The sequence below is a fragment of the Mesocricetus auratus genome, unplaced genomic scaffold (genome assembly GCF_017639785.1).
Source record: "Mesocricetus auratus isolate SY011 unplaced genomic scaffold, BCM_Maur_2.0 Super-Scaffold_100006, whole genome shotgun sequence".
Taxonomy (NCBI): domain Eukaryota; kingdom Metazoa; phylum Chordata; class Mammalia; order Rodentia; family Cricetidae; genus Mesocricetus; species Mesocricetus auratus.
This window is the reverse complement of record NW_024429190.1, coordinates 2,780,944-2,791,134: the sequence shown is the minus strand read 5'-3', so window position 1 is coordinate 2,791,134 and position 10,191 is coordinate 2,780,944.

Below are 10,191 nucleotides of genomic sequence, written 5' to 3'. Positions count from 1 at the left end.
TATTTCTGTCCTTAACTCTACTTATGAAATGGATTGCATTTATTGACAAAAATATATTGAACCATCCTGGCATCTATGAAATGAAGTCAGCATGATCATAGTGAATGATTTTCTGATGTGATGTTGAATTGGGTTTTCAAATATTTTATTGACAACCCATGCTTGTCAAGGGCATTGGACTATAATATTTTCTTTGTGTGTCCTTATGCAATTTTTCACTAGTAAGAATAATGACTTTGTGGAGTCAACTTAGTGGTACCTCATCCCTTTACCATTAATGGAAAAGTTTTAGAAGCACTGGTGCTAATTCTTCCAAGTATCAGGTAGAATTCAGCAGTGCTTCCATCTTAGAATTGTTTGTGTATTATATCTACATGTTAATCCTTCATTTCATTTTATGAATTTTTAAAATTTCCCACCTGATATCATTGGAATCCCATTTATCATTCAATAGTATAATATTCAATCTCTATGACTCTATAATGAACTCTATTTTCTTTTGATATTGTTTCACTTTGATCAAATGAAATACAGGAAATTATTTCAATTTTCTGGTAGTGGCTTACAAGTGCCAAGTCATCTATGTACAGGGCCTTTTGTAGATGACGGTATCTGCATGTGGTTCACTCTAGCCTCTATGTCTGATACAAGGTGATTTTCCAAGTTTTTCTTCTCTGCCAAGTAAAATCGTGATTGCCCACAAAGGATAACACCCTTCTGTGATACTACTCTGAATTTCCAGTATGAGTCACAAAGGAGGAACCTTTGCCTTTGTATTCATTGAGTCCTGATCTAGTGCCAAGAACAGAACAGTTGTCTAGCTCCCTCTTTCTCTCACTTCCTATCCTCCATCTCTTTCTCTCTCTCCTCCCCTTCTTTTATTCCTATTAATAAACTGTTATGTAAATTTGGGGGATGTTCTGTCTGAAGACATGGTCCTATATCCCTGTAGTTTGGCTACCACACACACGTCCACTGATAGGAGAGCTTTCCATAAATCTGAATGCACTCTGGAATTCTTCCATGCTTTCTTTAATAGTACTGAAAATAGTAATTTTGACCCCTACTTGTAAGAGATTTGTTCTCCACTTTTCCTAGTTTATTCACCAGAAAATTTTAGTTGAAATTTTAGTTTGCACATTACCAACTATATTCCATATTTGAGTATCTTCAGTATCTATTAGCATGAAAATATCAGAAAAGAAGCAAGAAAAATTTAAATAGAAAAATGGAAAAGATATTTTGTATAATTTGCTAAATTAAACAGAAGAAACATTATTGCTGATACTTTAATGTCCTTGTATATATACACATATGAACATGCATAAGTGTTTCTAGGGGCATTAGTATGAAGTTAACATTAAAATTTATAAATTGCACATTTTCCCTGCTTTAACAATTGTACCTTTGCAGTCCAGTCATAAACAAAGCTCTTGGTAAGGATGAAGATTTATCTGTGAGGCATTTCACACTGTTGTCTAGAAAATAACAAAAAGTCTTTTAAAAATCCTATGTTAATTAAAGAAGTTATGATGTTATGATAATACTAATGCATCTCTAAAAATGTAATGTATATGCCAACATACTGATTGTAATTACCTTTTAGAAGAAATTATAGAAACAGGCATTTTCTTCCTTGGCACTTAATTCATGCAGTTAAATAGGAAGCTGAATAACATTCAGAAAAGACTTCATCAACTGAAAACTACATCGCAGTCACAAACATGTTCATACTTCTCAGAAAGGTAAGCAAATTCAACTATAATATGACACACCACATAGGCAAAGTTGCCTTTAGAATTTAATGTGTTTATTCTTATTGTAATGATGTCCAGAAAAAGACAGTCTTCACTTTCCTACAAAAAGGTAAGAAGACACAAGACTGTTTATTATCCTAGAAGCATACTATTAAATTGAACCTTCTTACTTATTGTGTTGTCATAAGTATATACTTAATGTAAACTGCCATATTAGAAATTAAAATATATGAAAATTTAATGTACTCTATAAAAGAAATATATAGAACAGTTGGCTTATTGGTCTTATATTACACAATGTTTTGTCATGAATACCACAAAATCATAGTGTTTTAATTGTTCTCTCTCTAAAATTATCTTCAAGTGTGAAAACAATTTTTAGCCAAAATGCTAGAAATATATTAACAGAAAAGTATTATTTTTATTTAGGCCGGATACTTATTTGAAAATGGTATATTTTCTTACATTTGGTGGATTCCATTTTCTTTTTACCAAAGGGTCTGCAAATTATGTTGGAAATTGTGTGAATAACATTGATTACATATTTGCAACAGTGTAGTTTTATATAGGTATTATATATATATTTGTATTACATGTCATTTTTATATTCTAATTTGTAGTATAATGTAAATTATTTGTCTTAACATTCAAATATTAATTATCATATAATTTTCTATATGTCTTCTCAATCAGTATACAAATCCATTCTAATTGTTTGAAAAACTTCTTTTATTTTATTTTGGAAATATGTGATAAGAGGTAAGCACAGATTCATTACTGAAATGGTAATTAAATAGGAGACCCATAGAGGTATGGTGAACCATGGGTTGGGTTCTTGGCTGGTATGGCTGCATAAAATCAATAATTCTCACAAACTGAATCTTCTCAGTCAATAATACTACCATGGAATCAAAATAATACTATGTTTCCTGGGCTTCATGATAAAACACTGAATTAGTTTTCTTTTCCAGTTACTGCAAGTTTAGTGGCATGGAGCCATACAAGCATATTTTCTTATAGTTCTGTAAATTGGAAATCAAACACAAATATCCAAGATGAAGTTCAGAGCTGGAAGAGTACCACAAATTGTTACAGTTGCTCTAGGTCCTCTGAGTCTTAGACACCACAAATTCTCACTATTACCATTGTTTTTACACTTTCTTCTACTTTCAATACCATCTGTTGACATATTAGATTCATCTTGATAGGGAATGACAGTTTGTACTCTTTAAAGTCAATTGATTAGAATCCTTAATTCCATTTTCAACTTTACTAATCTTCTGTCATGTAATCATATCCAACACAGTCTCAGGTTCTGGCAACTGGTATGGCTTCACAGGTATTCTCATGTCATACTCTGAATCATTCCTAAAATTCTTTAAGATCCAACTTCTAGGCTTTCTTGATAGAAATATCACATAAGAAAAACATAAGTTACTAACAAAAAATATAAAATGGTGGAAAATGGAATTAGAAATGGCTCTTCATATTATTCAATGTTGTGGGAATACAGTAGCAATAAATTCATTTATGCATATGTATTTCCCCCAAAAGACAATTCAATAAGATATGAGTTAAGGCTATATTACAACAAGCACTGGATGAAATATCAAGTACAGGGCAGCTTGAAGAATAAACCTGAGATTTCTCAGGTTGTTAAATCACAATACTATATGTGTATCTGAGCAGTTGAAAATCTGCACTCTGTGCATTTCTCCTTATGGACAGATCTCTGTATCAGACCTATTTGTAGTGAAGGAGGAATAGACATGAAAGAGGTTGACAAATGTGGCAAGGGAAAATATGACATGGTAAAGACAAATGTGGCAAGGGAAAATATGACATGGTAAAGCAAGGAACTATTACTCACTGTCTAGTAAGAAAAAGATTTAGTTGATGCTTTACTTCTACTTTTAAAATTGTAACATTATTAGTGGTCATATAAATTATTCCATACTTTACAACTTAGTAAATTTGTGCTGTATGATGAAACAATTTCCACCAAATAACAGATGTGACACTGAACGTACATCTATACTCAGATCATGATAATTCATCAGGGTATGCTTCTTCCATGACTGATGCCATGACAATGAAAATACAGCCATTATTTCTCATTTGCTATGTGCAGTTATTGCCTGGGGATACTCTAAGCCGATTAAAAGTTATATGAAATGAAATACTCTTTAACCCTAAGATCCCTTAGAGAAGAACCTGGAGTTTTATAGGCTGGATGTACATTGATTGGTATAAAATACTGGGTATATGAAAACTCAGAGATTTCTTAGTATTATTACTCAGTAGAAACCAAATAGGACAAAAGATGAGGATATCCAGTCCTGTGGATGGCCTTGCTAGGAATATAGGTAGGTCTTTCTGAAGCAGCTGCTCACTAATTCAAACTCTCATAAATGAGTACAGGCAATCTTTTCTCATTTTATAGAAGAATAGCATGGACCCCAGAGTGTCCACTGGGAAACCAGTATAGGACTGATCCAGACTCTCTGAATATAGATGACAGTTTGGAAGTCTGGGCAACCTATGGGGCCTCTGGTAGTAGATCAGTATTTATCCCTATCACACAAATGGAATTTGGGAGCCCACTCTACATAGAGGATTACTCTCTCAGCCTAGACACCCAAAGGAGGGTCTAGGCCCTGCTCCAAATGATATGACAGATTTTGAAGATCCCCAAAGGAAGGTCTCACCCTCCCTGGGGATCAGAATGGGGATGTGATAAGGAGTAGGTGGGGAGCAGGGGAGGAGGGGAGAGATAGGTAACCAGGGTTTACATGTAAAACATGCTTGTTTCTAATTTAAATTAAAAGACCCCCCCTTTCAAAAAAAGAAGGATGGCACTGTCAGTGTCCTCACTTTCCAGGAAACCGAAGATATGGTTCTCAAAAGAAGGCAAGGCAGCTCCAGAGAAGCTAGGATAAAGAGGACAGTAAGAGAGACATACATGGTCCCCCAGTGCAGATGAAAGGGACAAGAGTCACTGAACAAATAGGAAGCATAGGGACAGGGGGGAGGGAGGAGAAAGAAGGGACAAGAGTCACTGAACAAATAGGAAGCATAGGGACAGGGGGGAGGGAGGAGAAAGAGGAGGGGAAAAGAGGAGTGGGAGGAGAACATGAGTGATCAGGAAGGTTGAGTGGGGAGAGGAATAGAGGAGAGCAAGAAAAGACACACATCAATAGAAGGAGCCACTATAGGTTTAAAGAGAAATCTGGCACTAGGGCATTGTACAGAGATCCAAAAGCATGACCCCAAGTAGGACCCTAAAATCTAATGGAGAGGCTATTTTAAAAGCCTTTCCCCAATAATGAGCATGGTGACATAAATGCCATCCTAGAGCCTTCATCCAATAGCTGATGGAAGCAGAAGAGAAGCAGACATTCACAGCCACGCACTGAGCTAAACTCCTGGAATTCAGTTTAAGAGAGGGAGGAGTGATGAATAAAGTGTTCAAGACCACACTGGGAAAACCCTCAGAAACAGCTGACCTGAGCAAGTGGGAACTTATAGACCCCAGTCTGACAGTGGGGAAACCAACTTAGGATCAAATCAGGCGGCCTGAACATGGGTGTCATCTAGGAGGACTGAGCAGTCTCATTGGGCTACTGGCAATGGAACCAGGGTGTATCCCTAGTGCATGAATAGACTTCCAGAGCTCATTTCCCATGGAGGGATATTCTTTTAGCCTAGATATATAGGGGAGGGCCTAGGCCCTGCCAGAAATGACTTGACATAGTTTAATGATCCCTCATGGAAGGCTTTGCCCTCCCTGGGGAGTGGATGGGGAATGGGATGCTGGGAGTTGGTAGGGTGCAGGGATCTGTCCTGTATTAGTCCTATGCTGCAGGGGGAATCTATTCTGGACTGATGTCTTTGGGAGTGTGTTTGGAACCAGTTGAACATCCCTGGGTCTAACCCTTAGTGGAGGAGTGTGGATCAGGAAAATCCTCGCTACCCAGCGGTGTCAAAGATGAGACAGAGACATCTTGTCATTTCAGGAAACTCTCAGTCAATACTTGTCACCATGGATTAGTCAACCACCTTCTTACATAGCTTTCCAAAAGTAGGGGTACTGGCAGAAGACATCTATTATCATGTATAAGGCCGACTAGGATACACCTCCTTTAACCCTAGAGATGGTCTTAGAATGCATGTACACAAGCCCTCAGACATTCTGTAATGGCACATCTCACCAGTCTTCAGACACACCACACTAATGTCCAGGCACACCCCACTAGCTCTCATGATGGGTTTGGGGCCTATGTCTATTGTTACACAAACTATAAACCATTCTCCACTGTGGCCAGGCCAATTGGAGGTAACCAGTTGACACCTAAAACATAATAAGAGATTTGAGCTCCTGGAATTGAGATGAAGCCTATATCTGAAATATCATATTCCAACCCCAACAGTGGGGGCATGGGAGGATGGGAGAGAGAGAGAGAGAACTGGGATTGATATGTAAAATAAGATTGTCTCTGACTTTGAAATAAGGCAAGGGAAGGTCTAGAGTGATGCAGATTGTAAGCAGGAAGGGTTTGCAGGACATGTTTCAACAGCAGAGAGTGTAATTCTCCATAGCCTGTTTATAATAAACCATCATGATCACCTCCATTGTCATCTGTTGCTGTGGTTGATGAACCATGCTTTTCTTGTTTCTTGATGAACTATGCTTTTGTTCCCTAGTAACAGTTGTATTTAATTATCATATGCTCTGGATTTATTTATTTGCTGTAATAAATGCCCAGACAAAAGCAACTTGGGAGAGACAGAGTTGATTTTAGCTCATATTTCCAGGTTACAGTCGAACACAGGCGATGTCAAGGCAGTAGGAGCATAAAGTAACCAATCACATCTATCAATGGTCGAAATAGCAGAGAAAAATGGAAATCATGTATGCCTACAGCTCAGCTCACTTTCTATATAGTCTAGGACTAATGCTGGCCACAATGACTTGGGTCTTTCTAAATCTATTAATACAATCAGGACAATCTGCCACACACACTCATAAGCAAACCTTAGTGAAAGAGTTCCTCATTGAGACTATATCAGCTGTTCTCAGCTTATGGGTCATGACCATTGAGGGTTGTAGGGATACTTTCACACAGTTACATATCAAATATCATGTATACCAGATTCATAAAAGTAGCAAAATTATAGTTATGAAGAAGCAACAAAAGTAATTTTATGGTTGGGGGTCACCACAACATGAGGAACTGTATTAAAAGGTCACAGCACTGGGAAAGTTAAGAACCATTGCTCTATATTGTCTTAAACTGACACAACTAACATCATGGCACATGTTAAGGCTTTACCCTAAAATTGTTAATAAAATGAGGAAATGTGTTATATAAGGATGGCTATAGTATATTCACTATCATTTATTCATAATTCTGTATGAGAGAATTGAGATGTTTGAAATGTTGGTGCAATCCTATTTAGGAAACAATTGAAAATCCCTGAAGAGTCCAATGTTGTGTTGAGCTAATTTAACAATTTATTCTTTAGTTCTGCTGGAACTCTGAAGTGCTAGGTGAAAATGGATTCATCAAATTCATAGCAGCAAGTTTATCACTCTGTAAACATGGCCATAGCCTTGCATTTGTCACCACTGCTTCAGTTCAGTTCAGTGGATGTCGATTTGTACAGTTTAGGACTCTACCTTATTCATGATTCCTTACATCACATGTACAGGTTAGAATTTTGCTTTCTCTGAGGCTGTACTGGCTATAGATATTTGTGGATTTGAAGTGCTGACCACTTCCTAGACTTTGCAAATTTAATTTCAGCTTGTTTAAGATGGTATGCATTAGTCATGAAGACCTCAGCCTCCACGCTATCAAACTCTCTTAAAATTTTACTCCTGTGAGGCCAAGCACACAGAGACTCCCAAATGGGCTATGAGACATGACTGCACACCAAATGCCTTATTATCCTAAAAAGAAGCTTAGGCATTCCCAGAGACAGTTCCTTTGAGATTTCTGATTTCTGCCTGGAGAATTGCCCTGCATTGATCTTCATTTGATAACTTGCCTTCAGCTACAAATCATACATTTGCAGAGCACAGTAGCAGGGGACAGTGCCTAATATTCACTATTACATTCAGCTGACTTCAGAATGCATATGGAGAGGGAAGTGAGTCAGGGAGATCTATGAGGAACAGGAGACAGAAAGATTGGAAGAACCAGAAGTGGGGGATGTCTCCAAGGAAATAGCATCTTCCAGACACACTAGGACTGCTACATACACAAATTCACATAGACTGTGACAACACACACAAGAAAGACATGGGCATGCTCAAGTAAAAGAAAAGCCCAGCATGGGGAAGGGGAAATGGCCACAAATCCCCAATGCCTAGCCCAGAAACTATTTATAGTTGATAACAGCTAGGAAAAGGAAAAACAATTTTCTCTGAGGGGTGACATTGGGTATACCAAAACCCACAACTTCAGTGGATTTTATTGATACTAATATTTATTCAGGTATACAAATTGGCCTTGCTCATTTATGCTGTGTTCTTCAGTATTTAGTTTCTCAAAATGACTGTCCACCTTGACCTGGCATATTTCATGTCTTGACTGACTTGCTTTGCTAACGAATCAGCATGAGTCAGAGTTTGTATTTCAAAGTTTGTGAAAGTTATGTCCCACCAAAATTCATATAGTGAATGGCAATCCACCCAGAGTTGAGGCTGCTAGTGATGAGGTCATGAGGGTAGAATCATGATGAACTTTTGTGCTGTGATAGGAGAGGCCAATGGGAACTCACTCGCTTCTCCTAACATGTCAATACACACAAAAAAGCTTTCCTCATGAAGAAGAATTTAACAGGTGTCAAGTTGAACTTAAAATCTCTAGCCACTAAGACTATGAAGATAAAATGTGTTCTGATAAGCCACCAATTTTCCTATAGCAGTTCATTATATTCACCAGTTCATCATCACAGTCTAAGTAGGCTAAAAAAGCATGTAGAACACAAAATTAGTCTTTACTTGATTGTTTCAGATTACCCTACTCGGACACCTATTGGGAGAGGGGGAAAGAAGATGTAGCATAATAGAGACAGGCACTAGGAGTCAGTGATTTCCCGAGTTTGCTGCTTACTCCTTAATTAAGGAAGCTAAGTCTGACTTTATACCCACTCCCAACTTCCTGTTGGCTCAGGTGACTGACTCATTGGTGTCCTGTCAGGTGTCTCTTCTGTCAGAAGTCTCTGGCCATAAAGGCAGGCCTTGCTCAGGGAGGAAGTGTCTGCTCTGCATGCTCATGCAGGCTGGCCTTGGCACCTGGGCACCTGGGCACCTTGGCACCTGGGCACCTGGGCACCTGGGCACCTGGGCAGGGTAATTGCAGCTTGGTAGTCTGACCGGCAGTTTCTCCTACACTGGATGAAGCAAAACTCTAGTAAACTGGGACTGCCTTATAACATGTTACATGTATGAATACATGTATGCATGTATATATGCATGTATGCACATATGTATATGTGTATAAAACACAGAGTAATCACTAAACTTTAAAATTATATGGCTGAGTGCTCTTACTCATGTGAGTGTACACACACACACACATACACATACATTCTCATTATTCTATCCATTTTATATAATAAAATATCTATGGTACTCAACAGAAAAATAGGAAAGATTGGTTTTTACTCACTGTTTTGGAGATTTCAGTCTATGGTCAGTCAGTGACTTGCTTTTGGGCCTCTGGTGAGTCAAGACATCATGCTAGAAATGCATGTTAAAGGAAGAAGTTACCGTGGGTACAGGAAAAAAAAGAATAAGACTCGGAGGGTTCAATGTTTCTCCTAGGGCATATCTTCAAGGCCAGATCTCTCTCTAAAACCCTAACCATGATGCATGCCACCACCTCCTATTGGTTCCATGGGTGGGGATCAAGTGTTTGAGAGATAGTTTACCAGCACATAATGTCCCTCTACACAAATGTAAGCAAGGCACACACACAAACAGGAGACACAGAGACAGAGATGGAGAGGGACAGGTGAAGACACACACACACAAACACACACACACACACACACATATATATATATATATATATATACAGAGAGAAATAACTTAGTTTCCCTGAGTGAAGTAACTACTATCAAATTCTAAGTCTGCAACTAACATAGTGCAGCGATTCTACTATTCTGTTCTCTGTTCGTACTGTGGTTACTCCACCCCAACAGGAGCTTAATTGTACTTTAGATATGCTTTTAAGCAGTTTACATTTGCTTAACAGTATATAACATCTACACATACCCATAAGCTTCACTGAGAATTGACAACAATTTTGAGCATTTGCTATCTCTCTGCTTCTATCATCTATGTGTCTAATATAATTCTTATGAAACAACTGAGATTAATTTGGGAGATGATAGACATCATTTCTTTGGAAATTTGTCCAAA